This window comes from Dipodomys merriami, unplaced genomic scaffold, assembly GCF_024711535.1.
Source record: "Dipodomys merriami isolate MVZ:Mamm:240054 unplaced genomic scaffold, mDipMer1.0.p SCAF_140, whole genome shotgun sequence".
NCBI lineage: Eukaryota > Metazoa > Chordata > Mammalia > Rodentia > Heteromyidae > Dipodomys > Dipodomys merriami.
The window spans coordinates 1,315,057-1,337,052 of NW_027202716.1; positions in this window are offsets into that span (position 1 = coordinate 1,315,057).

Here is a 21,996-nt window from a genome sequence, read left to right on the forward strand (position 1 = left end):
ACCTAACCCTACTCCTAATCCTAACCCTAATCATGACACTCACCCCACCCTAACACTAATCCTAACCCTAACCCTCAAAGTAAACCTAAAGCTCATCCTCAAATTAACCCTAACCCTCATCCTAACCCGAACCCGAACCCTAACCCTAAACCTAAACCTTACCCTAACACTAACCCTAACCCTCACCCTCACCCCAGCCCTCACCCTAACCCTGACCCTAACCCTAAAACTAACCCTAACCCTCACACTCAACCGCACCCTCACCCTCACAGTAACTCTAAGCCTAACTCAAACACTAACCCTCAACCCCACACTAACCCTAACCCTAACTCTCCCCAGCACCCTCACCCTCACCGTAACTCTAACCCTTACCCTAACAATAACACTAACCCTAAACCTAACCATCTCCCTAACCCTAATCCTCACCCCCACCCTGACCCTAAGCCTAAACCTAAGCCTAAGTCTAACCCTCAACCTAACCCACACACTCACGCTCACCCTAAACCTAAACCTAAAAGTAACCCTATCCCAAAACCTCAACTTAACACTCACACTCACCTTAATCCTAACACTAACCCTAACCCTAAACCTCACCCTAACCCTCCCCAAACCTAACTCTAACCCTAAACCTCACACTCACCCTCACCCTAACCCCAACCCTAATCCTAAACCTCATTCTAACCCTAACCCTCACCCTCACCCTCAACTTCACTGTAATTCTAACACTAAACCGAAAAATAAGAGTAACCTTAAAACTCACCCTAACCCTAATCAAAACCTTCACCCTCACCCTCACTGCAAACTTAAACCTAACCATAACACTAAAAATAACCCTAACTCTAACCATAACCATAAACCTAAACCTAACCCTAACCCTCACCTTTATATTAACCCTCACCCTCAGCATAAATCTCACGTTTACCTTTACCATCATCCTCACCCTAACCCTCAACCTCATCCTAACCCTCACCCTAACCATAAACCTAACCATCACCCTAACCCTAACCCTCACCCTCAACCTAATGATCAGCCTAACCCTAATCCTAAACCTAACCCTCATCCTAACCCTCACCCTAAACCTAACCATAACAATCACCCTAACCCTAATCCTCACCCCCACCTAAACCTCAGCCTAAGCATAAGCCAAAGCCGAACCCTAACCATAACCCTCACACTCACCCTCACCCTAACCCAATCCTCACCCCCACCCTCACACTCAGCCTAACCCTATACCTCAAGCTAACACTCACCCTAACCTTATCCCTCACACTCACCCTCACCCTAAACCTAAACCTAAACCTAAACCTAACCCACACCCTAACCTTAACAAGAACACTAACCCTAATCCTAATCCTAATCCTAACCCTAATCGTAACAATCACCCTCAACCTAAACCTAATCCTCAATCTAACGATAACGCTCACCCTCTCTGTAACCTTAACCCTATCCTAACCCTCACCCGAACCCTCACCCTAACCCTAAACCTTACCCTAATACTAACCCTAACCCTCAACTTCACCATAGCCCTCAGCCTAACCCTAATCCTAACCCTAATCCTCACCCTAACCCTAAACTTAACTGAAACCTAACTCTCACCCTAACCTGACTGCTAACTCTCACCCTAACACTAAATCACCCTCACCCTCACCACCAGCCTAACCCTAAGCCTAACACTAACCCTAACACTAAACCTCACACTCACCATAACCCTAACCCTAATCCTAATCCTGAACCTAACCCTAAACCTCACACTCACCCTAAAACTCACCCAAACCATAATCCTAACCCTAACACTAACCCTAACCCTAACCCTCAACCTCAGCCTCACCCTAACCCTAACTTTAACCCTAAACCTCACATTCACCCTAACCCTAACCCTAAACCTCACCCTAACCATAACCTAAACCTCACACTCACGCCAGCCCTCACCCTAAACCTGACCCTAACCCTAAAACTAACCCTAACCCTCACATTCACCAGCACCCTCACCCTCACAGTAACTCTAACCCTAACCCTAACCCTAACCGTAAACTTCATTCTAACCCTAACCTTAACACTAACCCTAAACCTCACCCTCACCCTAACCCTAAACCAAACACTAAACTCCACCCTAACCCTAACCCTAACTCTAACCTGCACCCTCACCCTCACCTTAACTCTAACCCTTACCCTAACAATAACACTAACCGTAACCCTAACCATCACCCTAACCCTAATCCTCACCCCCACCCTCACCCTCAGCCTAAACGTAAGCCTAAACCTAACCCTCAACCTAACCCTCACATTCACACTCACCCTAAAGCTAAACCTAATCGTAACCCTATCCCTAATCCTCAACCTAACCCTCACACTCACCCTAACCCTAACACTAACCCTAACCCTAAACCTCACCCAAACCCTCCCCCAAACCCTAATTCTAACCCTAAATCTCACCCTCACCCTAACCCTAAACCTGACCCTAATCCTAAACCTCACCCTAAACCTAACCCTCACCCTCACCCTCAACATCACTGTAATTCTTACTCTAACCCTAACAATAACAGTAACCCTATCCCTAACCCTAACCCTGACAATAACCCTCACCCTCAGCGTCACCCTCTCTGCAAACTTAACCCTAATCATAACACTAACAATAACCCTAACCCTAACCATAACCCTATTCCTCACCGCCACCGTCACCCTCAGCCTAACGCTAACATAACCCTAACACTAACCCTAACCCTCACGGTAACCCTAACCCTAACCCCAAACCTAACACAAACCCTAACCCTAAACCAAACCCTAAACATAACCCTCACCTTAACCCTAAGCCTAACCCAAATCTAACCCTCACACTCACCTACACCCTAACCCAAATCCTAAACCTAACCCTATCCTATCCCTAATGCTCACCCTATCCCACACACTAGCCCTCACCCTACACCTAATCCTAACCCTAAACCTCATCCTAACACTCACCCTAACCCTAACACTAAACCTCACCGTAATCCGAACCCTAACCCTCCTCCTCATGCTCGGTCCAAGCCTAAGCCTAAGCCTAAACCTAAGCCTAACCTCACCGTATCCCTCACCCTAACACTAACCCTAACTCTAACCCTAAACCTCACCCTCACCCTAACCCTAACACTAACCCTAACCTGAATCCTAAACCTCATCCTAACCCTAACAATAACTCACACCCTCACGCTCACTGTAACCGTATAAATCTAACCCTAACCCTAACAATAAACCTAACCCTAACCATAACCCTCACCCTAACCATAACCCTCAACCTAACCCTAGCCCTCACCCTAATACTTACCCTCACGCTAACACCAACCCTAACGATAACACTAACGCTCACACTAACCCTAAAAATCACCCTACCCCTAAACCCCACCCTAACACTAACCTTAAACCTCAAACTCACCCTAGCACTCACCCTAACCCTAACCCTCATCCTCACCCTAAACCTCACACTAACCCTAACACTAAATCTCAATTTAACCCTCAGCATCACCCTAACCCTAAACCTAAAACTCACCCAAACCCTAACCCTCACCTTTACCGTAACGCTCACCCTCAGCCCAACCCTCATCTTTACCCCTACCGTCACCCCCCCCTAACACTCACCCTAAATCTAACCCTCACCCTAACCCTCACTTTAGCCCTAATCCTACCCCTAAACCTCAACATCACACTAACCCTAACTCTAACCCTAACCCTAACACTAAACTTCACCCTAACACTAACCCTAACCCTCACCCTCACCGTAACCGTAACCCTAACCCTAAAAATTAACCTAACCCTAACTAACCTAACCCTCACCCTAACTCTCACCCTACCCTAATTCTTCCCCTAAACCTCACACTTACCCTAACCCTAACTCTAACCCTAACCCTAACACTAAACCTCACCCTAACACTAATTCTACCCCTAAACCTCACACTTACCCTAACCCTAACTCTAACCCTAACCCTAACACTAAACCTCACCCTAACAACAACCCTAAACCTCACACTCACCCTCACCGTAACCATAACCCTAACCCTAACCCTAACAATAAGCCTAACCCTAAACCTAACCCTCAACCTAACCATTACCCACACCCTAACCCTAACCCTCAAACTAACACTTAACCTCACCCTAACACTAACACTAACCCTAACACTAACCCTCACACGAATCCTAACCCCTCAACATAATCCTAAACCTCACCCTAACCCGAACCCTAACTCTAAACCCAACCCTCACCCAAGCCCTCAGCCTAACCCTAACTCGAACCCTCACTCTCACCCTTACCCTAAACCTCATCCTCACCCTAAACCTCAAACTAACCCTAACACTAACCCTAATACTCAATCTAACCCTCACTCAAACCCTAAGCCTAAACCTAAAACTAACCCTCACCTTTATCTTAACCCTCAACCTCAACATAAACCTCACCTTTACCCTTACCATCATCCTCACCCTAACCCTAAACCTAATACAAACCCTCACCCTAACCGTAAACCTAACAATCACCCTAACCCTAACACTCACCCTCAACCTCACGCTCAGTGGAACAATAAGCCTAAGCCTAACCCTTACCCTAAACCTCACCCTAGCCCTCTCCCTAACCCTAATCCTAAACCTAATCCTCAACCTAACCCTCACCCTAACCCTAACCCTAACCATCACCCTAACCCTGATCCTCACCCCCACACTCACCCTCAGCCTAACCCTAAGCCTAAGCCTAACCCTAACCCTAACCCTCACACTCATCCTCACCCTAACCCTAATCCTCACCCCCACCCTGATCCTCAGCTTAACCCTAAACCTCAAGCTAACACTCACCCTAACCTTAACCCTCACACTCACCCCCACCCTAACCTTTATCCTAACCCAACCCTAAACCTAACCCTAAACCTCAAGCAAACACTCACCCTAACATTAACCCTAACACTAACCCTAACTCTAACCCTCGACCTAACCCTCCCCATAACCCTAAATATAACCCTAAAACTAACCCTAAACCTCAAACAAACACTAACGCCAACCCTCACCCTCACCCTAGCCCTCACCCTAAACCTAATCCAAACCCTAATCCTCAATCTAAACCTCACAGTAACCCTAACCCTAACACTCACCCTAACCCTAAACTTAACCTGAACCCTAACTTACACCCTAACGCTACCTCTAACCCTCACCCTAAACCTAACCCTCACCCTCAGCCTAAACCTAAGCCTAAGCCTAACCCTAACCCTAAACCTCAAACTCACCCTAACCCTCACCCTAACCCTAATCCTAACCCTAACCCTAACCCTAACCCTAATCCTCAAGCTAAACCTCACCCTAAACTTAACCCTAACAGTAAACCTAACACTAACCCTAAACCTAACCCTCATCCTCAGTCTCACCCTAACCCTAATTCTAACCCTAAACCTCACACTTACCCTAACCCTAACCCTAAACATCAACCTAACCCTAAACCTAAAACTCAAAATCACCCTGGCCCACACCCTAACCCTAATACTAACACTAAACCTCAGCCGAAGCCTCACCCTAACACTAACCCTAAACCTCACCCACACCCTCACCCTAACCTAACCCTAACCCTCAACCTAACCCTAACCCTCACCCTCAACCCTAATCCTCACTCTAACCCTAAACTTAAACCGAACCCTAAATCTCACCCTAACCCTAACCCTAACCCTCACCCTAACAATATTACGCATCCTCACCATCACCCTCAGCCTAAAACTTAGCCTAACCCTAACCCTAACCCTAAACCTCATACTCACCCTAACCCTAACACTAATCCTAATCCTAACCCTCACCCTCTCCCTCACCGTAACACTAACACTAACAAAAACAATCACACTAATCCTAACCCTAAACCTAACCCTAACCCTAATCCCAAACCTAATCCTAACACTCACCCTCACCCTAAGCCTAATCCTAACCCTAACCCTCACCCGAAACCTAACCCTAACCATAAACCTTACCCTAACACTAACCCTAACCCTCACCCTAACCCTAGCACTCACCCTAACCCTAATCCTAACCCTAATCCTCTCCCTAACCCTAAACTCAACCGAACTCTAACTCTCACACTAAACCTAAACCTAACCTTCAAACTAACCCTAACCCTCACCCTCAACCTCAACCTAACCCTAACCCTAAACCTAACCCTCACACTCACCTTAACCCTAAACCTAATCCTAATCCTAACCCTAACCCTAAAACTCACCCTCACCCTAAACCTCACCCTAACCCTAACACTAACCCTAAACCTAACCCTCACCCTCAGCCATACCCTAACCCTAACTCTAACCCTAAACCTCACACTAAACCTAACCCTAACACAAACCCTTAACCTAAACCTCACCCTAACCCCAACCCTAAACCTCACCCTCACCCTAGCCCTTACCCTAACCCTAAACCTAACCCTGACCCTCATCCTCACACTACCCCTAAACCTAAACCTAACCCTCACCCTAACCCTAACCCTCACTCTCAAACTCACCCTCAGCTTAACCCTAAGCTTAAGCCTAAACCTAACCCTAACACACACACTGACCCTCACCCTAACCCTAATCCTATCCCTAATCCTACCCCTTACTCTAACACTAAATCTAACCCTCACCCTTACCCTGAACCTAATCCTAACCCTAACCCTCACCCTAACCCTAACCTAACACTAAACCTAACCCTAACCCTCAACCTAACCCTCCCCCTAACCCTAACTCTAACCCTAAACCTCACAGTCCCCCTAACCCTAATCCAAACCCTAACCCTCAACCTAACCCTAACCCTAACCCTAAAACTCACCCTAACACTAACCCTAACTCTCACCCTCAGCCTAGCCCTCAACCTAACCCTAATCCTAACTCTAAACCTCATCTTAACCCTCACCCTAACCCTAACTCTGAAACTCACCCTAACCCTAAACCTAACCCTAACTCTCAACCTAACCCTAACTCTCAAGCTCAACTTAAGCCTAACCCTAACCCTCAACCTAACCCTAAACTTAAACTGAACCCTAATTCTCACCCTAAAATTAACCCTAAACCTCACCCTCACCGTCACACTCACCTGCACCCTCACCCTCTCAGTAACTCTAACCCTATCCCAAACCCTAACCCTGAACCTCACCCTAACCTTAACCCTAAAACTCACCCTCACCCTAGCCCTCACCCTAACTCTAATCCCAACTCTAACCCTCATCCTAACCCTCCCCATAACCCTAAAACTAACCCTCACCCTAACCCTAACCCTCATCCGCACCCTCACACTCAGCCTAATCCTAAGCCTAACCCTAAACCTAACCCTAACCCTCACACTCACCTGCACCCTCACCCTCACACTAACTCTAAGCCTAACCCAAACCCTATCCCTAAACTTCACTCTAACCCTAACCCTAACCCTAATCGAAAACCTCACCCTAAACCTCACCTTTACCCTAACACTAACCCTCACCCTAATCCTAAGCCTAACTCTAACCCTCAACCTAACCCTAACCCTCATGCTCACCGTAATCCTAACCCTAACAATCACCCTAACACTAAACTTAACTCGAACCCTAACTCTCAACCTAACCCTATCCCTAAGACTTACACTAACCCTAACCATCACACTCACCCTCACCCTAATCATAAGCCTAAACCTAACCCTCAACCTAACCCTAACACTCACGGTCACCGTAACCCTAAACCTCACACTCAACTTATAATTTACCCTAATACTAATCCTAACACTAAGCCTAACATTCACCACTCCCTCACACTCACCGTAACCCTAACTCTAACACTAACACTAACCCTAAACCTAACCCTCAGCCTCACCCTAACCCTAACTCTCAGCCTCACCCTAACCCTAACCCTAAACCTCACCCTAATTCTAACCCTAAACCTCACCCTCAAACCTAATCCTCACTCTAAACCTAAACTTAAACCGAACCCTAAATCTCACCCTAACAATAACCCTAACCCTCACCCTAACAATAATCCGCACCCTCACCATCACCCTCAGCCTAAAACTTAGCCTAACCCTAAACCTAACCCTAAACCTCACACTAACCATAACCCTAACACTAATCCTAATCCTAACCCTCACCCTCTCTCTCACCATAACTCTAACCCTAACTCGAACAATAACACTAATCCTAACCCTAAACCTAACCCTAACCCTAAACCTAACCCTAATCCTAACACTCACCCTCACCCTAACCCTAATTCTAACCTTAACCCTCACCCGAACCCTAACCCTAACCATAAACCTTACCCTAACACTAACCCTAACCCTCACCCTCACCCTAGCACTCACCCTAACCCTAATCCTAACCCTAATCCTCAACCTAACCCTAAACTTAACTGAACGCTAACTCTCACACTAAACGAAAACCTAACCCTCAACCTAACCCTAACCTTCAACCTCCCCCTCCCCCTAACCCTAACCCTAACCCTAACCCTCACACTCACCCTAACCCTAACCCTAATCCTAATCTTATCCCTAACCCTAAACTCACCTTCACCCTAACCCTAACACTAACCCTAACCCTCACCCTCAGCCATACCCTAACCCTAACTCTAACCCTAAACCTCACATTAAACCTAACCCTAACACAAACCCTTAACCTAAACCTCACCCTAACCCCAACCCTAAACCTCACCCTCACCCTAGCCCTTACCCTAACCCTAAACCTAACCCTGACCCTCATCCTCACACTCCCCCTAAACCTAACCCTAACCCTCACCCTAACCCTAAACCTCACTCTCAAACTCACCCTCAGCCTAACCCTAAGCTTAAGCCTAAACCTAACCCTAATACACACACTGACCCTCACTCTCACCCTAATATTATCCTTAACCCTAACACTAACTCTAACACTAAACCTAACGCTCACCCTCATCCCCTAAACATCACCCTAACCCTCCCCCAAACCCTAAGTCTAAGCCTAAACCTCACCCTCACCCTAATCCTAACCCTAAGCTTAATCCTAAATCTAACCCTAACCCTAACCCTCACCCTCACCCTCAAACTCACGGTAAGTCTAAACCTAAGCCTCAACCTAACCCTGAACCTAACCCTCACACTCACCCTCACCCTAACCCTAGTCCTAACGGTAACATTATCCCTGAACCTCAACCCAATTCTCACCCTCACCCTAACCCTAACACTAACCCTCACCCTAAACATCACCCTAACCCTCCCCAAAACCCTAAGTCTAAGCCTAAACCTCACCCTCACCCTAATCCTAACCCTAACCTTAATCCTGAATCTAACCCTAACCCTAATCCTCACCCTCACCCTCAACCTCACTGTAAGTCTAACCCTAACCCTAACAATAACGGTAACCCTAACCCTCACCCTAACCCTAACCATAGCCCTCACCCTCAGCCTCACCCTCACTGCAAACATAACCCTAACCATAACACTAACAATAACCTTAACCCTAACACTAACCATAACCCTAATCCTCACCCCCACCCTCACCCTCAGCCTAACCCTAACTTAGCCCTAACCCTAACCCTAACGCTAACCCTCACCATAACCCTAACCCTAAAAGAAACCCTAAAACAAACCCTAACCCTAACCCTAACCCTCACCGTAACCCTAACCCTATCCCTAACCCTAACCCTCACCATAACACTAACCCTAACCCTAACCCTAACACAAACCCTAACCCTCACCGTAACCCTAACCTTAAACCAAACCCTAAAACTAAACCTACTCCTCAGCCTCACCCTCACCCTAAACCAAAACATAACCCTTACTCTCCCCCTAACCCTAAGCCTATCCCAACCCTAACCCTCACACTCACCCTCACCCTAACCCAAATCCTATACATAACCCTATCCTAAGCCTAACCCTCACCCTAGCCCTCACCCTAAACCTAATCCTAACCCTAAACCTCATCCTAACACTCACGCTAACCCTAACCCTAAACCTCACCCTAACCCGAACCCTAATCCTCCCCCTCATGCTGGGCCTAAGACTAAGCCTAAGCCTAAGCATAACCCTCCAACAATCCCTAACCATAACACTAACCCTAATTCTAACCCTAAACCTAACCCTCACCCTAACCCTAACTCACACACGAACCCGAACCCTTAACCTCATCCTAACCCTAAACCTAACCCACACCCTCACCCTCACCGTTACCGTATAAACCTAACCATAACAATAATCCTAACCTTAACCCTAAACCTCAACCTCACCCTAGCCCTCACCCTAACCCTAATCCTAACCCTAACCCGCATCCTAATCCTCACCCTAAATCTAACCCTAACCCTCACCCTCACCATCACACTAATCTTAACCCTCAACCTAACCCTAACCGTCACCCTCAACAAAAACCTTACCTTAACCCTCAACCTAACACTAAACTTAACCCGAAACCTAACTCTCACCCTAACCCTAACCCTGAAACTCACCTTAACCCTAAACCTAAAACTCACCCTCACCCTAGCCCTCACCCTAATCCTAACAGTAACCCTCTCACTAACCCTAACCCTCACCCTCACCCTAACCCTCAGCCTAACCCTAAGCCTAACCCCAACCCTAACCCTAACTCTCACACTCACCCTAACCCTAACCCTAACCCTAATCCTAATCCTAACCCTAACCCTAAACCTCACCCTCTGCCTAACCCTCACCCTAATCCTAACTCTAAACCTAACACTAACCCTAAGCCTAAACGTCACCCTCACCCTAGCCCTTATCCTAACCCTAATCCTAACCCTAACCCTCATCCTAACACTTGCTCTAACCCTAAGCCTGACCCTCAACCTCACCCTCAGCCTAAAGCTAAGCCTAACCCTAAACCTAACCCTAACACACAAACTCCCCCTCACCCTAACCCTAATCCTATCCCTAACCCTAACGCACACCCTAACTCTCACCCTAACCCTAACATTAACCCTAACACTAAACCTCAACCTAACCGTCACCCTAACCCTAACTCTATCCCTAAACCTCACCCTCACCCTAACCCTAACTCTAACCGTAACCCAAACTCTATACCTCACCCTAACCCTAAACCTACACCCTCACCCTCACTCTCACCGTAAACTTAACCCTAAATCTAACCGTAACAATAACCCTAAACCTAATCCTAACACTCACCCTAACAATAATCCTCACCCAAACACATACCCTCACCCTAACACTTACCCTCAACCTAACACTAGCCCTAACCTTAACACTAAACCTCACACTAACCCTAACCCTAACATTAACCCTAAACCTCAACCTAGCCCTCACCCTAAACCTAACCCTAACACTAACCCTAACCCTCACCCTCACCCTCACACTCACCCGCAAACTCACCCTCACAGTAACTCTAAACCTAACCCAAACCCTAACCCTAAACATCACCCCAACCCTAACCCTAAAACTCACCCTCACACGAGCCCTCACCCTATTTCTAAACCTAACCCTAACCCTCATCCTAACCCTCCCCATAACCCTAACCCTAACCCTCACCATATCCCTAACCCTCATCCGCACCCTTACCCTCCGCCAGGTCCTAAGCCTAACCCTAAACCTAACCCTAAACCTAACCCTAACCCTCAATCTCACCCTCACCCTCACCATAAATCTAACCCTAACCCTAACAATAACCGTAAACCTAACCCTAACCATCACCCTAACCCTAATACTCACCCCCACCCTCACCCTCAACCTAACCCTAAGCCTCAGCCTAACCCTCAACATAACCCTCACACTCACCCTCACCTTAACCCTAGTCCTAAAGGTAACCCTATCCCTAAACCTCAACCTAACCCTCCACCTCAATTTAACCCTAACACTAAGCCTAACCCTAAACCTCACCGTAACCCTCCCCCAAACCATAACTCTAACCCTAAACCTCAAACTCACCCGCACCCTAACCCTAACCTTAATCCTAAAATTAACCCTAACCCTAACCCTCACCCTCAACCTCAACCTCACTGTAACTCCAACCCTATCCTTAACAATGACAGTAACCCTAAACCTAACCCTAACCCTCACCCTCAGCCTCACCATCACTGCAAACTTAACCCTAACCATAACACTAACAATAACTCTAACCCTAACTCTAACCATAACCCTAATCCTCACACCCAACTTCACCCTCAGACTAACCCTAACTTAACCCTAAACCTAACCCTAACCCTCACCGTAACCCTACCCCTAACCCTAACCCTAACACAAACCCTAACCCTCAACGTAACCCTAACCCTAACCCTAACACAAACCCTAACCATAAACCAAACCCTAAACCTAAACCTAATCCTCAGCCTCACCCTCACCCTAACCCAAAACATAACCCTAACTCTCACCCTAACCCTAAGCCTAACCCAACCCTAACCCTCACACTCACCCTCACCCTAACCCACATCCTATACCTAACCCTATCCTAACCCTAACCCTCACCCTAACCCTCACCCTAGACCTCACACTAAACCTAATCCTAACCCTAAACCTCATCCTAACACTCCCGCTAACCCTATACCTAAACCTAACCCTCACCCTCACCCTCACCAACAACCTCACCCTCACAGTAACTCTATCCCTAACCCAAACCTTAACCCTAAACATCACCCCAACCCTAACCCTAAAACTCACCCTAACCCAAGCCCTCATCCTAACTCTAATCCTAACCCTAACCCTCATCCTAACCCTCCCAATAACCCTAACCCTAACCCTCACCCTATCCCTAACCCTCAACCGCACACTTACCCTCCGTCAAATCCTAAGCCTAACCCTAAACCTAACCCTAACCCTAACCCTCACACACACCCTCACCCTCACCATAAATCTAACCCTAACCCTAACAATAACCCTAACCCTAACCCTAACCATCACCCTAAACCTAATACTCACCCCCACCCTCACCCTCAACCTAACCCTAAGCCTCAGCCTAACCCTCAACCCAACCCTAACACTCACCCTCGCCTTAACCCTAGTCCTAAAGGTAACCCTATCCCTAAACCTCACCCTAACACTAACCCTAACCCTCACCCTAGCCCTCACCCTAACCCTAATCCTAACACTGACCCTAACCATAACCCTCACCCTCACCCTCACTGTAACTCTAACCCTAACCCTAACAATAACACTAATCCTAACCCTTACCCTAATCCTATCCCTAACCCTCACCTTCAGCCTCACCCTCACTGGAAATATAACCATGACCATATCCCTAACAATAATCCTAACCCTAACCCTAATCCTAACAATCACCCTCACCCTAACCCTAATCCTAAACCTAACCCTCACTCTAACCCTTAACCTATCCCTCACCGTTACCCTAACCCTCATCCTAACCCTCACCCTAACCCTAAACCTCACCCTTACACTAACCCAAATCCTCACCCTCATCCCAGCCCTCACCCTAACCACCATCCTAAACCTAATCCTCATCCTAACTCTTACCCTAACCCTAATCCTAAAACTAACCCTAATACAAACTCAAAACTTCAACCTAACCCTACCACTCAAATTCACTGTAAACCTAACCTTAACCCTCACCCTAACCCTAAACTTGACCCGAACAATAATTCTCACCCAAATGCTAACCCTAAGCGGAACACTTACTCTAACCCTCACCCTCACCCTCAGCTTAATGCTAAGCCTAACCCTAACCCTAAGCCTAACACAAGCACTCACCCTAACACTAACCCTAATCCTAATCCTAAACCTAACCCTAAACCTCACCCTCATCCTAACCCTCACCCTAACCCTAACACTAACACTAACCCAAACCCTAAACCTAACACTAACACTAAACCTCACCCTAACACTCACCCTAACCGTAACTCTAACCCTAAATCTCACCCTCACCCTCATCCTAACCCTCACCCTCACCCGAACTGTAACACTAACCCTAACCCTAACACTCACACTAACCCTAACACTAACCCTAACTGTAACCCTAAACCTCACCCTGACCCTAACCCTAACTCTAAACCTCATCCTAACCCTAACCCTAACCCTCAACATTACCCTCACCCTTACCCTTACCTTAACCTTAACCTTACCCCTAACCCTAAGAATAACTCTAAACCTAACCCTAACCCTAAACCTCACCCTCACCGTAACTCTAACCCTAACACAAACCCTCACACTAACCCAAACTCTGAAACTAAACCTAACGCTAAAAGTCACCCTAACCCTAAACCTAACTATAACCCTAACCCTAGCACATACCCTAACCCTCATCTTAACCCTAACCCTCACTCTAACCCTCACTCTAAACATAAACCATAACCTAACCCTTAATCTAACCCTCAACTTCACCCTCAGCCTCAGCCTAACACTAACCCTAACCCTAACCCTCACACTCACAGTCACAGTAACCCTAATCCGAACACTAACCCCAAACCTAACCCTAAAACTAACCCTAACCCTAACCCACACCCTAAAGCTCACTCTAAACCTAACCCTAACCCTAAACCTCACCTTCACCCTAACCCTAATCCTAACACTAACCATCACCCTCACCCTCACACTCACCCGCACCTTAAACTTAATCATAATCCTAACCCTAACCCTAACTGTAACACTAACTATAACCCTAACCCTAACACTAACACTAACCCTAATCCTCAACCCCACCCTCACCCTCAGCCTAACCCTAAGCCTGTCCCTAACACTAACCCTAACTCTAACCCTAAACCTCACCCTCACCCTAACCCTATCTCTAAACCTAACCCAAATCCTCACCCTGACCCTAACCCTAACCCTCACCTGCAACCTCAGCCTCACTGTAACTCTAACCCTAACCCTAACAATAACACTAACCCTAAACCTATGATCACCCTAAACCTAATCCTCAACCCCACCCTCACCCTCAGCCTAACCCTAAGCCTAAGCCTAACCGTAACACTAACCCTCACCCTCACTCTAACCCTAACCCTAATCCTAACCCTAACCCTATCCCTAAACCTCAAACTAACCCTCACCCTCACCCTAATGCTAGCACTAAACCTAACACTAACCCTCACCCTAACCCTTCCCCTAACCTGAACTCAAACCCTAAACTTCACCAGCACCCTTACACTAACCCTAACCCTAACCCTAAACCTCACCGTAAACCTCACCCTAACGACACCCTCACCCTCACTCTCAATGTGAACGTAATTCTAACCCTAAGCCTAACAATAAAAGTAACCCTAACCCTAAACAATAACCATAATCCTCACCCTGTGCCTCATCCTCACCGCAAATTTAACACTAACCATAACACTAAAAATAACCCTAAACCTAACCCTAAGCCTAAGCCTAAGCCTAACCCTAACCCTAACCCTAACCATAAAACTAACCCTAACCCTAACTCAAATCCTAACCCTAGCCCTAACCCTATATCTAAACCTCATCCTAAACCTCACCCTAAAACAAACCCTAACCCTAACCCTAACCCTAACCCTAACCCTCACCCTCACTCTCAGCCTAAGCCTAAGCCTAAGCCTAACCCGAACTCTAAACCTCACCCTTACCCTCACCTTATACCTAACCCTAACACTAACCCTAACTCTAACCCTAAACATCACCATCACTCTAACCCTAACTCTAACCCTAAACCTAAAACTAAACCTCACCCTAAACCTACACCTAACCCTCACCCTCAACCTCACCTTAAACCTAACCCTAACCCTAACAATAACCCTAACACTAAACATAACCCTAAACCTAACCATAACCCTCAACATAACCCTAACCCTCAATCTACCCCTCACCCTCACCCTAACCCTAACCCTAACCCTCACCCTAACCCTAACCCTAAACGTAACCCTTACCCTCACCTTAACCCTCATCCTAACCCTAAGCCTAAACCTAACCCTAACCCTCACACTCATCCTCATAATAACACTAATCCTAAACCTAAGCATAACCCTAACCCTAAACCTCAACCTAACCCTAACCCTAATCCTAACCCTAACACTAACCCTAGCCCTAACCCTCAACCTAACCCTCACCCTAACCCTAAACCTCATCCTAACCCTCACCTTCACCGTAACCCTAAACCTAACCCAAACCCTCACCCTAACCCTAACCCTAACCCTAACCCGAACCCGAAACATAAACCTCACCCTAAACCTAAACCTAACCCTCACCCTCAACCTCACCCTAACGGTAAACTTAACCTTAAACATAACACTAACAATAATCCTAACCCCACCCCGAATCCTAACCCTCACCCTCACCCTAAACTTAAACCTCACCCAAACCCAAACCCTCACCCTAACACTTACCCTCATCCTAACACTAACCCTAACCCAAAACCTAACCCTAAACCAAACACTCCCCCTACCGCTATATCTAACCCTCAACCTCACCCTCACCCTCACCCTAACTCTAACACTAACACTAACCCTATCTCTAACCCTAAACCTCACCCTCACCCTAACCCTAACTCTAACCCTAACCTGAAACCTAAACCTCAACCTAACCCTAACCCTCATCCTCACTCTCACGCTCAACATAACCCTAACCCTAACCCTAACCCTAAAAATAACCCTAACCCTAACCCTAACCCTCATCCTAACCATACCCTTCACCCTAACCCTAACCCTCACCCTAACACTTACCCTCACCCTAACACTAACCCCAACCATAACATTAACCCTCACACTAACCCTAACCATCACCCTAACCCTAAACCAAACCCTAACCCTAACTCTCACCCTCACCCTAGCCCTCAACCTAACCCTAACCCTCATCCACACCCGTAACCTCACACTAACCCTAACACTAATCCTGAATCTAACCCTCACCCTCACCTTAATCCTAACCCTCACCTGTACTGTAACCCTCACACTCAGTCTAACCCTCACCTTTACCCTTACGGTCACCCTCAACCTAACCCTCACCATAGCATAAATCCTCATCCTAACCCTCACCCTAATGGCAACCATAACCATCACCCTAAACCTAACCCTCACGTTCACCCTCAGCCTAAGCCTAACGCTAAGCCTAAGCCTAAGCCTATCTCTAACCCTCACCCTCACCATAGCCCTCAACCTCACCCTAATCCTAACCCTAACCCTCATCCTAACCCTTAACCTAACCATAACCCAAACCATCATACTAAACCTAATCCTCATCCTCACCCATACCCTCAGCCTAACCGTAAGACTAAGCCAAACCCTAACCCTAACCCTCACATTCACCCTCACCGTCAACGTAATCCTAAACCTAACCCTAACCCTAACATTAAAACTCAAACTAACCCTCACCCTAACCCTAACACTAACCCTAACCCTGACACTCAACCTAACCCTCCCCCTAATCTTAACTCTACCCTTAAACCTCACCCTCACCCTAACCATAATCCTAACCCTAAACCTCACCCTAACCCTGATCCTAAACCTCATCCTCACCCTCACCCTTACTGTAACTCTAAACATTACCTTAGCTATAACACTAACCCTAAACCTAACCCAAACCCTGAACCTCACCCTAAGTCTAACCGTAAAACAAACCCTCACCCTAATCCTAATCCTAATCCTCAGCCTTACCTTAACCCTAACCCTAACCCTAACCCTAAACCTCACCCTCACCATAACCCTAACCCTAACCCTAAACCTCACCCTAACGCTAACCCTAAACCTCACCCTAACTCTAGTTCTCCCCCTAACCCTAATGCTAACCCTAAACCTCATCCTAACACTCACCCTAACCCTAAAACACTAACACTAACCCTTACCCCCACCCTCACGCTCTGCCTAAGCCTCCGCCTCAGCCTATTACTAACCCTGACGCTCACCCTCACCCTCACCCTAACCCTAACCCTAACACTAACCATAACTCTACCCCTCACACTAACCCTCACCCTAACGCTAACTATAACCCTAAACCTCACCCTAACCCTAAACCTAAATCTCACCCTGACCCTCACCCTCTGCCTAACATTAAGCCTAACCCTAAGCCCAACCCTAACCCTAACATTAACCCTAACAATCACCCTAACCCTAAACCTAACCCTCACCCTCATTCTAGCCCATACACAAACCCTAAGCCTAAGCCTAACCCTCACCCTAATCCTCACTCTAACTCTAACCCCAACACTCACGCTAAAACTTAACCCTCACCCTCACCCTAACTCTAACTCTAATCCTAACCCTAACCCTGACCCTCACACTCACCCTCACCTTAAGCCTAACCCTAATCCTAACCCTAACACTAACCCTCAATCCCACACTAAACCTCACCCTATCCCCAACTCTAACCCTAACACTAACTCTAACCCTCACCCCATCCCTCACCCTAACCCTAATCCTAAACCTCACCCTCAACCTAGCCCATATCCAAATCCTAAGCCTAAGCCTAACCATCACACTAACCCTCACTCTAACCCGAACCCCAACACTCACCCTAACTGTAAACCTCACCTTCACCCTCAACCTAACTCTAACCCTAACCCTAACCCTAACCCTCATACTCACCCTAACCCTAACCTTAACCCTAATCCTAAACCTCACCCTAAACCTAAACCTTACCCTAACACTTACCCTCACCTTAACACTAACACTAAACCTAACACTAACCCTCACACTAACGCTAACAATCACCCTAAACCTAAACCTCACCCTAACCCTAAAGCTAACCCTCACCTTCACCCTAGCCCTCAACCTAACCCTAACACTCATCCTCACACTAAACCTCACACTAACCCTAAAACTAATCCTCAACCTAAACTTCACCCTCACCCTTAACCTAACCCTGACCCTCACCCTAACCATAACCCTAACCTCAATCTCACCCTCAGCCTAACACTAAGTCTAACCCAAACCCTAACCCTAACCCTCACACTCACCCTCACTCTAACCCTAATCCTAACACTAACCCTAACCCTAAACCTCAACCTAACCCTCACCCTAACCCTAACCCTAACACTAACCCTAACCCTAACCCTCACGCTAACCCTCCCCCTAACCCTAACTCTAAACCTAAACCTCACACTCACCCTAACCCAAATCCTAACCCTGACCCTAAACCTCACCCTAACCCTAACCCTAACCCTCACCCTTACCCTCACCCTCACCCTCACCGAAACTCTAACCATAAACCTAACAATAACACTAATCCTAACCCTAAACCAAACCCTAACAATAATCCTATCCCTAACCCTCAGCCTCACTGCAAAGGTAGCCAGAAAAATAACACTTACAATAATCCTAACCCTAACCCTAATCCTAAACCTCACCCTCACCCTAACCCTCATCCTCACCCTAACCCTCTCCCTAACCCTAAGCCTCACCCTTACCATAACCATAACCCTCATCCTAATCCTAACCCTAACTCTCACCCTAACATTAACTCTAACCCTAAATTTCACCGTCACCCTCACCCTAACCCTCACCCTCAAAATGACCCTCAGCTTAACCCAAAGCCAAAGCCTAACTCTAACCTTAACCCTCACCCTCACACTAGCCCTCACCATAACCCTAACTGCAACACTAACCCTAACCCTAACACTCACACTAACCCTAACCCTAACCCTAACTCTACCCTAAACCTCATCCTGACCCTAACCCTAACCCTAACCCTAACACTAAATCTCATACTAACCCTAAACCTAACCCTCAACATCACCCTCACCCTCACCCTTACCTTAACCTTAACCCTAACCCTAACCCTAAGAATAACCCTAACCCTAAAACTAACCCTAAACCTCACCCTCACCGTAACTCTAACCCTAACCCAAACCCTCACCCTAACCCTAACTCTGACACTAAAACTAAGGCTAAACGTCACCCTAACCCTAAACCAAAACCTAACCCTCATGCCAGCACATACCTTAACCCTAATCCTAACATTAACCCTAACTCCAACCCTCACACTCACCCTCACCTTAATCTTAATCCTAATCCTAACCCTAACCCTTACCCTAACACTAACTCTAACCCTAGTCCGAACCCTAACCCTAACCCTAATCCTCAACCCCACTCTCACCCTCAGCCTAACCCTAAGCCTGTCCCTAACTCTAACCCTTACTCTAACCCTAAACCTCACCCTCACCATAACCCTATCTCTAAACCAAACCCTCAACCTCACCCTGACCCTAATCCTAACCCTCACCCCCACCCTCAGCCTCAATGTAACTCTAACCCTAACCCTAACAATAACACTAACCCTAACCATAACGATCACCCTAACCCTAACCGTCACCCCCACCCTCACCCTCAGCCTAACCCTCAGCCTAAGCCTAACCCTAACACTAACCCTCACCCTCATTCTCACTCTAATCCTAATCCTAACCCTAACCCTATCCCTAAACCTCAACCTAACCCTCACCCTCACACTAATGCTAAAACTAAATCTAACCCTAACCATCACCGTAACCATCCCCCTAACCCGAACTGTGACCCTAAACCTCACCAGCACCCTTACACTAACCCTAACCCTAACCCTAAACCTCACCATAAACCTCACCCGAATCCTCACCCTCACCCTCACTCTCACCATGCCCGTAACTCTAACCCTAACCCTAACAATAACTGTAACCCTAACCCTAACCCTAACAATAACCATAAACCTCACCTTGTGCCTCACCCTCACCGCAAACGTAACACTAACCATAACACTAACAATAACCCTAAACATAACCCTAATCCTAAGCCTAAGCCTAAACCTAGCCCTAACCCTAACCCTCACCCTAACCCTAACCCTAATCCTAACACTAACACTAAACATAAACCTAACCCTAACCCTAACCCTAAACCTCATCCTAGCACTCATCCTAAACCTAACCCTAACTCTAACCCTCACTCTCGGCCTAAGCCTAAACCTAAGCTTAAGCCTAACACGAACTCTAAACCTCACCCTAACCCTCACCTTAACCCTAACCCTAACAGTAACCCTAACTCTAACCCTAAACATCACCATCACCCTAACCCTAACTCTAACCCTAACCCTAAAACTAAACCTCACCCTAACCCTAAACCTAACCCTCACCCTCAACCTCACCGTAACCCTAAGCCTAACACTAACAATAACCCTAACACTAAACCTAACCCTCACCCTAACCATAACCCTCAACATAACCCTAACCCTCAATCTACCCCTCACCCTCACCCTAACCCTAACCCTAACCCTCACCCTCACCCTAACAATAAATGTAACCCTAACCCTCACCGTAACCCTCACCCTAATCCTAACCCTAATCCTAACCCTAACCCAAATTCTAAACCTAAACCTAACCATAACCCTAACCATCACCCTAAACCTATTCCTCATCCTCACACTCACCCTGAGCCTAAACCTAAGCCTAAACCTAACCCGAACTCTAAACCTCACCCTTACCCTCACCTTAACCCTAACCCTAACACTAACCCTAACTCTAACCCTAAACCTCACCCTCACCATAACCCTAACTCTAACCCTAACCTGAAACCTAAACCTCATCCTAACCCTAACCCTCACCCTCACCCTCAACATAACCCTAACCCTAACCCTAACAATAACCCTAACCCTAACACTAACCCTCATCCTAACCATAGCCTTCACCCTAACCCTAATCCTCACTCTAATACATACCCTCACCCTAACACTAACCCTATTCATTTACACTAACCCTCACACTAACCCTAACCATCACCCTAACCCTAAACCTCACCCTAACCCTAACTCTCACTGTCAACCTATCCCTCAACCTAACCCTAACCCTCATCCTCACCCTTAACCTCACACTAACACTAACACTAATCCTGAATCTAACCCTCAAGCTCACATTAACCCTAACCCTCACCTTACCATAACCCTCACACTCAGCCTAACCCTCACCTTTACCCTCAGCCTCAGCCTAACCCTAAGCCTAAGCCTAACCCTAATCATAACCCTCACCCTCACCCTAGCCCTCACCCTAACCCTAATCCTAACCCTAACCCTCATCCTAACCCTTAACCTACCACAACCCTAACCATCATTCTAAACCTAATCCTCATCCCCACTCATACCCTCAGCCTAACCGTAAGCCTAAGCCAAACCCTAACCCTAACACTCACACTCACCCTACCGTCAACCTCATCCTAACCCTAACCCTAA